The sequence below is a fragment of the Haliaeetus leucocephalus genome, unplaced genomic scaffold, assembly GCF_000737465.1.
Source record: "Haliaeetus leucocephalus isolate CR32 unplaced genomic scaffold, Haliaeetus_leucocephalus-4.0 Scaffold556, whole genome shotgun sequence".
NCBI classification, from domain to species: domain Eukaryota; kingdom Metazoa; phylum Chordata; class Aves; order Accipitriformes; family Accipitridae; genus Haliaeetus; species Haliaeetus leucocephalus.
In genome coordinates, this window is record NW_010972992.1 from 4,557,121 (window position 1) to 4,571,983 (window position 14,863).

Here is a 14,863-nt window from a genome sequence, read left to right on the forward strand (position 1 = left end):
TGACCTCCCCGGGGCCCGGCGGCGGCCGAGCGGTCGCGGTGGCGGTGGCTGGCAGGCCGTGGCCCCGCGGCACAGGTACGGGAGGTGCCTTTTTAATTTTCTGGCATCATCTCTTACGTCATGTGGCACCCTGTTTCACGGCGGCGGTGTCCCACCCCAGCAATGGCTGCATTTTTGTGGCAGGTGAAGTCATTCCCACGTAAAGCTGCTTAAGGTGCGCTGGAGCCGCCGGGAGGGCAGGTGTCACGTCCACGGGCAATAAAACACAGAATACTGGGACGCCCCGGCTCGGGGCAGCCCCCCCCCCCACGTTTGTCGTACAAAAAGTGTGGGATGCCGCACGGCGTCCTGGCCCCCGGCATGAAAACTCGCGTGGGAAAAACGCCTCGGCCGGTATTTAATAGAGGGCTTCACTTGGAGGTAATTTCTACCTTGGCTAAAAATTGTGTTTCTAGAGCAGCTGAGGCAGCACTCCGTAACTTTCCATTTAGCGTAAAGGTGGACAGTATTTGCTGGCACACGGTAGTTCCGTATCTCTTGGAGAGATACGTGAGAGAGGAACAGCATCGTTTTCTGAATCGGAATACGTTAGCACTCTTGAAAGCAGATGAGAGATGATACTAGTTTCTGCTTAACATCCAGATGTGCTTCACAGGGTACATTTGACTCTCAGACTTGCGTTTGCTTTCTCCTCAAGAAGAGAATATTTTGCTCTGTTGTATATCATCTTTTATTTGACCGTTCCTCATCTTGGCACGTTGAACAAAATAAGCTTTGATGCTCTGCGAGATGAGAGCAAGACGTTCTGCAGATGTGGTGGTTTAAAGAAAACAAAATACCAAACTCCAAAAAACAACAGACATTGGAGGCAAGTTAGGTATGCTGTTCAGTTTTCTGACCTGAGTTAGCTCCAGTGGGGCGATAGGTACGTCTACTGAGTATTTTAAGAACATAATTTTTAAATATATTTACAAAATCAAAATTTTAGATTTAGTTTTTGTTGGCCACTGAACTTGCAAACTGTCGACTTCTCTTGCCCTTGGTATTTTTGGAGCTCACGTATGATGTGAAATAGCCTGCTGAAGGAGAAACACTATGTAAATGGTGAAAAGTGAGCTTGAGGGACAACAAGGCTAAACCACGTATTTCAGGGGGCTTGTTTTGAAAGTATGGGTATTCAAGGTGAGGGGGCATACAGAAAGCTACATATTACTACTTTTTTAAATGTGGGCTTATTTTCTTACCAATCTAAAAGATACTGTTTGCTTTGACAGACTGATTCAGCTGGAAAATGGTGGCAGGTGTACTTCAGATACATTGGAGTTGCTCCACTTTGCCGTTAGCTGAAAAAGCATCACCCTTTTCATTGTTATCTCTGGCATTTTGGTAGAAATTGGCAGCTTCGGTATAATTTAGAATTGCTGGTAAATGGATTTGCATGCTCTCTTAGCTGATGTGGTGCATCGTAACGGTGTAAATCTAAGAGGAAGCATGTAGAATGGAACAAGTGCAAGAGCAAAGGCCATTTTGAACAAGTTAACTGATAATTGATTGGCTGAAGTTCTATGGCTTACCCAAAATTGCTTCAAAGCAGTAGTTCTCTTCTAGTTCATTTTAAGTGTTGCAACAGAAGTTATGAGAAGTTATACAGGACACAGAAGTGCTTTCAGGATTCTTTTTGACATCCATGTGGGAAGATACTGAAATCTTCATCAGGAAAATCATCCCATAGCCTGATAGGAGTCATTGTAATAAATACATATCAGATTTATCATGGCTGTCGCTTGCCTGAATGCCTGTTTGCAGTTGTGTATGGGAGCTCTGTGTACTGCACAGGCAACGTAGGTGTGTGGGGAAGAGGGCTATTTGCTCACAATATGAATTGAAGCTTCTGTTGTCCTAACAAGAATTGGTTAATACTCATACATTTCCCTAGATATACAATGTAATAATGTGAAGTACTAGGGCTGCACAGAAAGCAAGTTCTGAATCATGATTTTATGGGAAGTGTGTAGTTGCATCAATTCCTGCTCTCTTCCATCCTTTGCCATTTCCCTCCTTCCCCCATCCAGGGTTTTAGAGTACTTAACTTGGCAAGAGGAGAGAGGTTTCCGAAACAACTTGTATTATTTTCTAAACAAAACCAAAAGTGAACTGAAACAAAACCTAAATTTTGTAATGGCAAACATTGACTGTGATATACATCTATTGCTGAAAATTAAAAATCATCCTGCGGTTGCACACAGGCAAATAAAGTGAACATCTGAACATGTTTGATATGGTGAAACTAATGTTAAAGGTTAATGCTTTGCCTAGGAAACAACTTGAGTGAAATCGATCTATTTATATTAGTTTAATACGAGTTTTTTCCTCTCCAGAATGTTTGTCATCTGTAACCAACATAAACATTTATGATTTTTAGTAAGTATTTCAATTAGTAAGTTGACTATAAAGCATCCCTCCTGAGCATCTGACCTAGTTTTAAGCATCAAAAACGCGCCCAAGTGCTGTGCATACAGAAAGGCAGTAGGCTTTTGGAGGCTGCTGTTGAATGTGCTTGGAGAAACTTACAGCAGAGTTTTTTCCAAAACAGAAGGATTGGGTATCTTCAGAAATATTTCTATACATGTGGATGCAAAACTGTATTTCTTATTATCGCAAGCTGTCATCAGATTGGATTTCCTGCTGAAATCCAACACGGACAGTAGCAGCTGTTACAGCTATACCACACCATTGTGTACCTAATGCGGAATTGATTGAACCTGATGTTAATGTTTTTAATTGGAAAAACTGTAATCCTAATAAAAATGCCAAATATTTGTATTGTGGGAGTTGGCATAAGTGTTGTAGCTAGAAGGTAGTTAGAATTAAATTTTTAGATAGTAAAAGTAAATTACTTTTTCTGCTGTGTTTCCAAATATGATAATAGTCATGATGGTAAAGCTGGTCAATCATGTTCTTTATTTAAACTCTCAATGTGGTACTTCTGGAACGGTATGGTGGGATATTCAGCCAAAAATAGACCTTAATTTATAATAAGAAAGATGTAAAAAAAAAAAATCATAGTGTTTAATAGTTTTAATTGAGTCCTCTTTAAAAAAGCACGTAATCCTTTATGTTTTTCCAATAGACTAACCGTGAAATCCATTGTATCTTGTAAGATTCTCTCTTGAAAATATGCATATATAAGTTTTGGGGGGTTTCTTTCTTCAGTGTTAAACCATATAACCAGAAACCATACATAATTCATATTCATAATGCTTTCTAAAAAAAATTCTTTTAAAATAACTCTCTGCATCACAGGTATTAGAGATATATTTTTTTTGTTCAGTTTGAGAGCTTTGATTTGCTGGAAAAGTAATAGTATTCATTAACTTAATTCCAGTAAAGCTATTGCATGTATACAAGTATGTGAATAGTCTCAGAAGATGTTTATGTTTTGATGCTGATGTACGCCAAAGATGTAACTTATTGGAATGAAAACGTTTTGTCACATACTCCACATCCTAAGAAATGTTGGTAGTCTAATGGTCTCACTTCTGAGTACATGAGGGAAATGATACGTAAATAGGTTTTAAATGTACTAAAAACTTTTTACCAACGAACTTTATTTCACTTAGAAAAAAACAACAAACCACTGTTTGCTGTTGTTGATGCTGTTGTATCTCTGAGAATGGATGAGACTTACAGTTCTTTTTCTCTTTAAAGAGCCGTGACCTGTCTGTGAACTTCGATTGGCTTAAGAAAGCAGATAGACCAGAATGAGCAAAACTACGGCGTGTTAATAGGTGAGAAGAAACCAAAGATCAGAAAAATAACCGGAAAAAGTTAGTTGGTAATTGAATAAGGACAACACTCTTCTGACCTTGGGATTTATTTTCAGACTCAGTGTTGGGGAAGCATTATGTAACAAATGCTCAAAAAAATGAGGAAGGTTAATTTGTTGTTTCTGCTCGCTACTGGTGATTTGACAAAACTTTACAATGCTTGTGTATGGTTTAAAGCTCAGCTTGAATTTAGGAAGTGTAATCATATTTCTTGCTTTTCAGTAAGTATTTTCAAGGTTTTACAGAATATCTAATCTGTCAAGCCTGTTTTTTAAAAAAAAATATCGATATATCATAATTATTAATGCTATTTTAGAAACAAACAAAAAAAACCCCCACAACCTAAAAAATCTCATCTGGAGATAAACTGCCATGAAAAAAAAAACCAAAAAATTTCAACTTCTTGCGTTATTAGAATTCTTGTGACTGACTAAATTAGCTACTGATTGGGGAACAGAAATGGAGCCAATAGATTTGTACAACCATCACACATGTCTCAGGATGTTCGGTTTTATTTCCTGCAATTACGTAGACCAAGAATTTATTTGATTTTTCAGAAAGTCCATTTTCTTTATGTTACGAGGGTAACTAACAAATACGGAAGCAACTTAAGTAATCAACTCTGTTTACGACCATGACCAAGCTCTGAAACTTTCTGACTCAATTTATCCTTCTATAAAATTAGTTGACTGCTTCACAGGAACGTTAAGATGTTTAATCAAAGTGTAATTGTTTTGCCTCTGAACTCATCCAGGTCCTGATTCAATGCACGTTGAAGTCAGTGAGGAGCTTTTAATTAATTTCATTGAGCCTTAATTAAGTATACATGTACACACACCCATGTACACTTAAAGGAAATGTGACCTAAATTTTTGCAGCAGAGTTTCTGTAAAGGAGCAGTGTAGATACTGAAACAGTTCAAGGTAAACTACTGATGGAAGGCTTTTTGTAGAAATGAGAAGGGGATAGTGCAACTGTGGTGACCTCTGGTGCCCGTTGCCATACTAATGTAATTTTAATAGAGTTTCCTAACTTTGAGCAAGTAGATCTTATATGGAAAACTGAAAATGTCATTGGGTCCTGGTAGCTCGCTCAGTTGGTCGGGGGAGGCAATATCAGACTTTAAGATAAACATAGTTAACTGAATGTTTATGCAAAAATGGTCAGCAATAACACACTTAAAATATAATTAACTTTAAGGGTTGATGCCAAATTGAGAAAAATGGGAGCATTCACATCTGCTTAGCTGCTTTTTTTCAGGAATGTCTGTAGATGCCAAATAATACTCATTGGTTTATGTGGAATTCATGAAAGGTTTTGCTTAACTTGAGGGGTCGGAAACATCAGATTTTTTTAAACAGAACTTTTATCAGTGAAAATTTGGTCAGCAGCTACAGGCAACTCGGCAAAATAAACCTTTCACAATTCGCATAAAACTGTTGGCAACGGTTTTCTTAATGTTTCACTGTTGTGATTCTTAGTTCACTAGCTCTTACAAAATAAGGTTTAAACCTTAAATAAAATCTGTGTGCATAATAGCAGGTATGAGAAAATACAGTTTTGGCACCTTGTTTTTAATATATCCATTTCATTGTACTTTTCTTGGTAGCTGCAATTTTTTACAGAACTGCTATAAGCTCTTTCCTTTTGTTGAGAAATTAAATATAATAAAGATGTACTGTAATTGTACAAATGGTTTGGGAAGTGCAGAAATCTGTCTGCAACTTCAGTTAATTCCCTTTTACCATTCTGCCTTAAATTGGTGGTTGTTTCATGTAGTCCTGCTCATGGAAACTTTCTGAAGTGGTCTGGAATCTTAGAGTAGTTTTAACTTGTAGAACGATCAGCCTTGTATTGAGCATTGTTGTTAGTGGTCTCTGAGCTAACACCTTTTGTTATTATTGGTATATATTGGAGTTTGATTAATCAAAATAGGTATTGTTGCATCTGCATGATGCCCCCATTCTTAGGGGAGTGATTGCCATTTATCCTGTAAAAGCATCAAATTTTACGTATATAGGAGTTCTCGAAACAATCCGTTTTAAGTATTTCACTTCATTAGTGTTGATCTCTGAATGAATCAAACTTGCCACACAATTCCACGTACAGTTTTCCATGCAGCTCAGCTTGGTTGCCTTTAACCTATGTGCATTCTCAGTCTTGCCTGTGATTCTTCCAGTTTCCATTGTACTCTGAAATCAGTCAGTCCCAGCACTGATTGGGCCTTGATACAACCCTTAAAAAACCCCTGTAGTCAGTAGTTTATTTCTCTCCAGCCTATGTGTGTTTGTTTGTACAGTAGTGCTAGAGGGAGATTTCTGCTGTCAAACTAATGACCTCGTACAGGTTTATTTCACAGTTCAGGGCTAATATAATTAAGGTAACATTAAAAATTGTGGCTAGGGAGGAAGGAGATTGCATTCCTTTTCCTGAGAAATAGGAAGTCTCTTGAAGGCAAGATTTCCTTCCTTGTAATCCCACTTTACCAAAAATTACAGAAAGCAAAATGTCTGTGGTAAAATTGGTGTGTAATTAGGAATTTGTTTTAAACTTGTGAATGTTAAAAAGTCCTCTCTTAAAATTGACAAGGATTTTTTTCCTTCCTCCTCTCTCCATCAGATATCTTTGCAGCATGGTCTAGTTTGGTGACCTAAAGAAGGTAACAAAAATCCTTTTTTTGTACTTTTTGTTTTTTAGTAAGTCCTTCAGAGAAGAAGGAACTGGCATACTTTTGCACATATGATTAAAACAGCTATTTAAACCAGTTTATGAAACGCTATTGAGGTAAGTTCTCAAGGAATATTATTTTATGAAGGCCCTAGAAGCAGGGGTCACTTGCCCATATTATCCAATAATGCTAACAGATCACTGAGGAGGCAAAGGTTTTGTGTTGTCATTAGTGCAAAAAAGATGATCAAGGAATGTATTCATATTGGACAAATAGCCATTAAATCTTAGTTCAACTTTCAGCAAGAGCTATTAATAAAATACCTCTTTAAATGGTTTAAAAAATTAAACCATACATTGATTCAAAGCTGAAAGCATTTCTTTGCTTTTTTGGTTGTGGAGAGCATCCATGGGGAAAGTGGCACAGTTTGGTTGGGGTTTTTTTTTTTCCTTCTCTAAAGAAGCACAATAAGTAGGTGTCACAAGGAGTGTATTTATCACATTTTACAGCAAATGTTATTGATGTATGAGGCCAGAACAATATTTCATGTTGTTGTCCAATGGTTAGGCAATTTTAGTAGTCAAGAACTATTAATCTAAGTGTCTCTGGTCCTAACACTGTACTTTGATACAGTATTGCAAAACGTTAAAATGCTAAGTAGTCACCAACATAATAACAGCTCATGTTTTAATTGCTTTAAAAAAAATCTAGCCATCATCTCTCTATTGTAAAAGATCTGTAGGCATTTTTAGTGTAAAATTTATATGATCTGGCATTAATGATGTTCAGATGTCAGTATAAATTACAGGGCAGCATAGGTCACGTTTTAAATTGAAAGCTATCTGTAATATGCTAGGCATCTGTAGGAAGATACTATGTTCATGAGTACCAAAGAAATGCCTATAAATGGTGCTTCAGTGAGTGGCATAGTGGGGAGAAATCCTTTCAGTAGGCATTACTCATGATGTCTGCCGTTTCTGGTTAAATATAACAATACAGTGTGCTTCAGCTGATGAGAAGTTGTTCACTAGACCACAGGCAGTTTGACTCCAAATATGGTACTTCTGTTTTTGGGGGGCTTTTACTGCATGCTTGTAAATTGAAATTAGATGTTATTGTTATTTTAACTGCTTACTGATACTTACTGGAATTTTGCCTAGTCTGATTTTAGATTGTGATGGTTTATGATTGGTTAATAGTGTCACTTGCCTTTTTGTTAAAGTTGACTGAAACATCAAATTTTGCACTAGATGTAGTTTAATTTAAAAAATCTGAATACAAATACAGTATTAATTGAAACTATTTGGTTGAAAACGTACCAAATACTGAAGTGCTTCTCCATTAGCACTGCTGGTAATTCTGAATGTGTGCTTGTTCATGCATATTTCTGTTTCCTCTTCCGTTTCTAGCCACTTGAGAATTACTGAAGGAGGCAGAAAAAACATCCTGCACCTTGTGGGCATATATATAAAGTTGCATCAATTTTGACATTGTACTCTGTTGTGTAGGCATGGTAGGCTTATTTTAGGTTCATTGTGAAGACTGAACAGATTTCTTGCTTCTACAGTCAACTAGTTCTTTATCAGTGTTTATGCTTCATGAGCGTAGGGTGTTTGTCCTGTGTATTAAGTTATTTTTTAGCCTGTTGAGTTTGATTTCTGTAATATAAATGGCAGTCTTCAGTAAAACCCAGTTTCAATGCTGATGATCTGTAAGTGTTCAGAGGATTGCGAGTCCAGCGTTACCACTTCTTGCAGAGCTGCTTTGAAAACATGACTTTGGTCATAAAGCTGATTGACATTACAAGAAAATGAAGTGACCACAATTAATGGTCTTGATCTTCCTTGTGTATGTTTGTGTATTGGCCTTGGTTCAGTTTCTACAATGATCATAGAACAGATGTGCTGCAGGAGGCTCTGTCATTGGTGTTAATAATTAATAGTGAAAAAATATGGTACTTCATAGGTGGAGGTGTTATATGCGTACATATTTGTACAATGTGTGCAGCATGCATGCCATATAAAATGGGATAGATATCTTGAAAATAATTCTTGATTCTTGTAAGCTGTTGATGAAATTTTTACCTATTATCGGTGCTCCATTTTTTCACTGGTTTATGATTCAAGGTAAAATCAAACTATGAAAATAAAGCTAATCTCTTAAGAACAACAAAAGGTACCTCAAGTTTGTTATGTCTATGTCCTGGAAACTTCATTTTCTGTTTCTGAAAAGATAGAGATCCATAGAAAGCACTGCCGTACAGTTTTGTTTTGATGACGCATGCGTAACACTCTTTTTATAGCAGTAATTCTTTTGTGTGGGATGCCTGGTGGTTAAAATCATTGGCTGTCTATCATTAGTGCCTTGTTTCCTGTCTAGAAGATTTGTAGCTTTGTTATAAATAGGGGAAGAGGTACATGAGCCTCTGTGAAAGATGCTAATGATTAGGACAAGAGCAGCACTCGTCAGTCCAGCTGTTGAAGACCATTTTGAGTAAAGTATTGTAACATTCTTTTAGAATTGTTTCTTTGACTGGGATAGAATTTGTGTATAAACTGCTGTAGCTAAGTGTTGTCACTTTTTAAAGAATTTTTGACAAATTCATCTTTGAAGTGTGAATACCTTTGCGAAATGAAAGTCTTTTTTTAAGATTTTGTTGCTGTTACTACGTTTAATTTCAGAGGCTTAAAGTTGACTGACATGAACTACCTAAAAAACCTGTGCTGCCTCTTTTAACTGTATGAGATATGATAGATGTCTTCTTTTTGAGAGATTGCTGCTGTAGTACAGCAAAAAAAAAAAAATCTGGTTTGTGTGTGTCTGAAGGTCTGGAGGCAAGCATTAATTTCATAAAAATGATGATTGTAATGGTGGGATTTTTTTTCTACAGTTAGCTTTTGAGCATTGATGTAAGAACTGTTTTAGTATATTGGGAAGCTTTTTTGCATGTACCTCATTACTACTTTTGAAGTCCTTTTTGAAGCTCTTGAAAGGTGATCCAGCACTGGAAAAAAAAACCCACTTGTTTTTACAGATTTTTTCATGTCTAAATGGCAGTGGTTTGGGCTGTTTCCTGTCCCTCTTCAAGAGGGAGGACTGTACTGTTTTGTTAAAAATTTAAATCTAACATTTAAGAGATGTAAACCTACCACTGGCATTCCAGTTGTAAATTGGCCAAAATCTGACACTGGGTTCAGATTCTAGTGAGTTAAAAGATAATACTGAACATAGGAATGAAGACCAAAAAAAACCCCAAAACCCCATATTTCAATTCTTACCATTCACCTATAAATAGGTAGCTGTTATGAATTCTTCATTGCCGTATCCTTCTAGAGATGGGAATTAATCCAGTCTCCAGCTGCCTGTGACTGAAGGTCATGAGTCAGACTGAATTAGAGGAAAATTTGTAGCAGGATTTTGCAGACTCTGGATCCTGACTTCAGGTTTTAGGCTCCAGCCTGGAAGGTTTTTAGGGCTCTAGCTGTTCTCTGTAAAATGTCATTTGAAAATTAACAAGGCTTAAAGGTGCAGCATCCCCTTGCACTTACAAGCTTCCCAGTATGACCATGTTTTAACCACTGAAGTACTCAATAGTAGAACTGTGGAGGCTAATAGCTTGACCTTGGATAATGATATCATAGAGTTAAAGGGACCTCTTCATGCTGGCTGTTAACTCAATTTGTGTAGTGCAAAGGAAACCTGCAGCGGTTGGTTTTATTCACCATAACTCCTTATCTGAGCTTTTGTAATCCTATCCCATTAATTGAGGTTTTCAGCTGCCTTGAATAGAACCAGCCAAATTCAAGAAAAAAAAAAAAATTTAGCTGAACTAACTCCTGTTGGATTTCTTTTGGCTATAACTGGAAATGATACAAGATATTAAAGAGGTAGTCAGCTGTGACTTACATTTTAAAGAGCTTGCCAGATGGCTGCTGTAAGTAGCCTAAATTATTAAAACCAAATACGTAAAATACTACATTTACTCACAGCTCACTGCTTCCCCCCCACTAATTTAGGCTGTGCACATTCCTCAGTTTCACTTTGTTTTTTCCCATACCAGTAAAATGTGGATGTTAGGAATTTCAGCATTAGAGGACTACAGTGTTGGAAGGAATATGTAATTTGAAGGAACAAAAGCTGGTGTTGCTTTCTCATTGCATTAAATAAGCATGTCTTTAAAATTAAATGGGATGCTTAAGTAGTTTGCCTTATGCAAAATTTACAAACATCCCATTTTTTAGTGTCTTTTTTTCTTTTTCTGTTGGGATGTGAGATTTTTTTGGTGGTTTGGTTTTTTGGGGGGCGGGGGGGTTAAAGGGATGATGGGAGGGAGTCAGAGTAATTTAGAAGTTCTTTATTATGAACCCATCTGTGGCATTGTCCAGCAGAGAAGACCTTCCAGGTTTTGAATGAATAAGAGTATAGGAGGAAGTGAGGGAAATACAGTTACGAATCTGTAATTTTCCGTTGCTGTGTGTTAGAATGCTCCTCTACTGAAAGCATTCGGTTAAAACAGTTCTTGTGGGTGAGCTTGAGTTTCCTTAGGAGCAGTTTCCATGTGTTCGTAAAACAGACTAGTTAAGCTGAGTTTGAGTAGAGATTTCTCCTGTCTACGGTTTTTTTTGAAGTGAAAACATGGTAGCTGATGTTCTAAATCTAGTTAGGGAAAAAAAAAAAAAGTGAGGCTAACTGCAAAGGCAATATTTTTTCATTACATACTGTTGTGTCCAGGGTCAGTAATTGAAGAGAAAGCTGGTATGATTCTTTAGTTTGGTTTTTGGGGGAAGGATTATATTGTATTTTCATTATAAACTTTACAGGACAAGTAATAATGTGGAGAGGTAGGGAAGCATCTTTTAATGCTAGTGGAAGAGTTTAAAAATACTTAATCCCATTCTACTTTGGTAACATACTTGTAGCCCAACTGTTTTTCAGTGTAGATGTACCTACGTCTTCTGGTTCCAAACCCACATCCAGTTTACTCTCATCTCTAACTTACTGCCTTGCTAGAAAGTGTAACTTCAGTCTACGGCGTTTTGCATGAGGGTGATAGTCACGCTTTCTTTTGCCAAGGGGACAGGATTGCACATACCCTTTCTGCAGCCACAGATCGGTTTGGTAGGCAGACAAACAGGGACTGGAACGGGGATGTCAGGCGTGCTTGACTCTGCCCAGTCCACATGTTGGGCCTTGCAAAGCAGAAGGCATTCCTGTGATCCTCACCCAGCCCTTCTGCAGGCAGCATGGGGAATGAAGTGCTGTAGAACAGGACAGTTTTTCCATTTGTTTACTGACCAACCTTGTTTGCTACTTGGGAAAGGGCGGGAATGTTTTTAAACTCAAATTTATTGCTTTGGCAAAGCTGGGCTGGCAATTTTGGCTGAAATATATAGATCTTTCTCATTTATTATTCTGTCTTGTGAATCATTAAAAATAAATGAGAAATAAATTTCATTCCCTACGCCTACCAAACAAGGGGAAATTAGGTGACCCAATTATGTCCATTTGCACTGTGTTGGATACAGCAGGACAAGCTTGTAGGATTTAGTCTTTTAACACAGTCTAGCAAAGAATGTAATCATTTCAGACTAAAACTACAGCTTTTGAAATGCACAGGTTAGTCTTTTTTTGTGAGAAAGGAATTGAATAATGGCATCAGAGAGTAGAACTGTGCTTAGCTGCAAAATAGATGAGGTATTGGCAGCCCAAACTTTCCTGTTGGCATTGCACATCTGCCTCACCCTTACCTGGAGAGACCAGTTCCAGACTTGATAGTGCATTCTGTATGGCTTCATCAGCAGCCTTTGTCATCTCTTCCCTTAGTGCTAGTAATTCAGGATATGATTACCAGAAATTCAGCTGAGACCCCAGTATTTCTTTGCTTAGGCCATTAAGTATCAACGAACGTGTAACTGGGCTTCTGAATAGCTTTGGCTGTTCATTCTTTTCAGTGAACAGCTTTCCAGTTGAGTTCTGTTTAATGCTGTGGGGATTCCTTCAGTCCAGTACATGGCGGTTCTTGTTTTTCTATCTCCTTGTCTGGCTTTTTGTGCTGAAAATACAGATTGAAGTGTTATCGTTCAAGGAATGGTTCTCATATGTAATATAACATAACTGGCAAGAATAGGTAAATAAATTAAGTCTGTGTTTTAACTATAAACAGTAGGATTCATTAGTGCTATTGATAAAAGGTTGTTTATAATGTATGGGATGTGCAAAATTTGGTTTTATCTCTGCTGATCAGCAGACATTCAGCTGCCAGCATCCTGCATTTGGCATGTTGCATCCTGATGCTGGTTCAATTTCCTTATGCTGTTGTAATTCAGTGACATGTACTTCAAAAACATGTTTCTTTTCAATTAGTGTGCCTTACATTTTACTGTAAAAACCTCATTTAACCTAGCAGTGTTTGGGGAAGCAGCATGATCCCGTACGTGACAGAACCTAAAGTTAAGACTTTGACCTTTTTCCATCTACCATATGGACATCTCTGAACTTGTAAACATTACTTCAATGCTTTTATGTTTTTCTGTATGTTAAAAATACTCGTCGTAGCAATCTCTGACCCAAGTGTAAACCATTCTAAGGAAGTAGAATTATTAGGATAGAAGGATAAGGATGGATTGAAACTGGAGTCTTTGTGCTTAGAATAGTTTTCATTTCATTTCCGTGGTAAAGGACCTTGCATGGTTTCATCTGTTCTTAAATCCTGGCTGGGAATGTAAGCTTATTTGGACAAGAGGAGTTTTGATTGTAAGTTTGAGAAATGGTTTTATGTTCTTGTATTCTGGTGACACCTAAGTTGGAAAGTGTTGAGTTACTACTTTTTTTTTTTTTTTCTCATGCTCATGGGAGTACATGGTATGAGTTAAGCTTTGACAGAACCTCATGACCAGGAGAAAATCTGAATCTTGCTTTCTGTGGTAGAAGTGCTGATTGGTGTGATGAGCCCAAGCAGCTGTTTGTAGTGCCTGGGTAAGAGTAGAGAGGCTTTTGTGAGGGTCAAGTGATACAGAGTCCTGCAGCATTAATAGACTAAATGAAGCAGTCACCACTTCTTTAGACAGAGACAAAAAATTGGAACTGAGCGTAGGCAAAATAAACAATGTTCTGACCTTGCAGGAGTAAAAGGTGGATATAGGTGAGCAAAGAAGCAGAATTCAGAGCTGGTAATTGCAACTGAGGCAAAGAATTACCTGATCTGAAAAATGCTTTGGGGATGGATCATTGTGTAGCACACAGGTCTATTGGGACTCAAGATTGTGGGCAGAACTCGTGCTAGTAGTGATTCAGCTGTTCCTCAGCTGTCTTGCTAAACTCTTTCTCATATTTTGCACTTCTTCCCTCCCACCCTCAAAATACACAGTTGCAAAATATTTTTAGATCTTATTTCTTAGGGTTTGTTAGAGATGAATGTGGAAGTGTTGATGTGTAGTTGAAAATGTTGGAAGTATGAGCTGCTGTTTAGATCAGTTGGTAGGAGAACCTCTGTGTGGCTTTGGACTGGTCACCAGGCCTTTTAGTCTTACTTTGTTCTCATACTTCTAGGAAAAAGTAATGAAACCTCTTTTTTTTTTTTTTTTTTTTTTTACTCCAGTCATTTTTGGACCCTTTAGCAATAAAGGTGCTTGTTATTCAGAGGATGTGCCCTATGGTTTAGCAGAGAAGTTCTCAAGTTCTGGTGCGCAACCTTTATGTTCCACCCATATATTTGTTGTGACAGTGGTGAGGTGAGTTCAGCTGGGGGCAGCCACGTGGATCAGACAAAGACAGTGTGTTTTGGGTGCTGCTGCTGACTTGTAGAGGGACTAGACTTTTGCTTGAAAGTAAAACTGTCTATGATATAAGCCTTCTGGCTGGTCATGAAAATGGCCTGTGGAGGCTGTTTTGGTTCTCAGCTGAATTCCTCTGAATTTATAGGGTTAGGAAAACATTTGATCTCTCTGTTTTCATTTGTATTTGGTGTTAAATATAACAAACGCATAGATTGCTATTATTTGCCATTTGGGGTGTGTGTGGGGAATTTTAATGGTAGGTGTAAATATGCCGTTACCGTCAGTAGGACAGAAGTGCATCTCAGAAGTGATTACTTCCCATGCTCTAATCCTTTCCTTTAGGAAGGAGTTCCACAGTTGTGTGGTGACTATTTGTACGGGGGGTGTCTTTGAAGTCCATAGAAATGAGAACAGCAATTAGTTACCGCAAACGGTCCTGTTGTCAATGCTGTACGTAATCTTTCTTGGGACTACATTGCATATTTAGAGGGCAAGAACAGTGAGAACTAATTAGTGAGGTAGGGCTTAAATAATCCTTTCAGAGCAGGCAATTTCTCTTCTCTGGAGAGGTGAAATGATTCTTTTAAGCCATT

At 37.7% G+C, this 14,863-nt stretch overlaps 1 protein-coding gene across 3 annotated transcripts in view; it reads left to right on the forward strand.

The window, feature by feature from the left end:
* Positions 1 to 14,863, forward strand: part of CTNNBIP1 (catenin, beta interacting protein 1) — a 36,529-nt gene that overhangs the window by 3,516 nt on the left and 18,150 nt on the right. For 2 of the 3 annotated variants that reach the window (XM_010577344.1, XM_010577346.1), the window contains exons 4-5: positions 3,709 to 3,788; positions 6,525 to 6,611. The gene's annotated coding sequence lies outside the window, so the exon portion shown is untranslated. Of the gene's footprint in view, positions 1 to 339; positions 421 to 3,708; positions 3,789 to 6,524; positions 6,612 to 14,863 lie in introns of those variants that run through there. The other variant, XM_010577345.1, reaches the window with a different exon arrangement.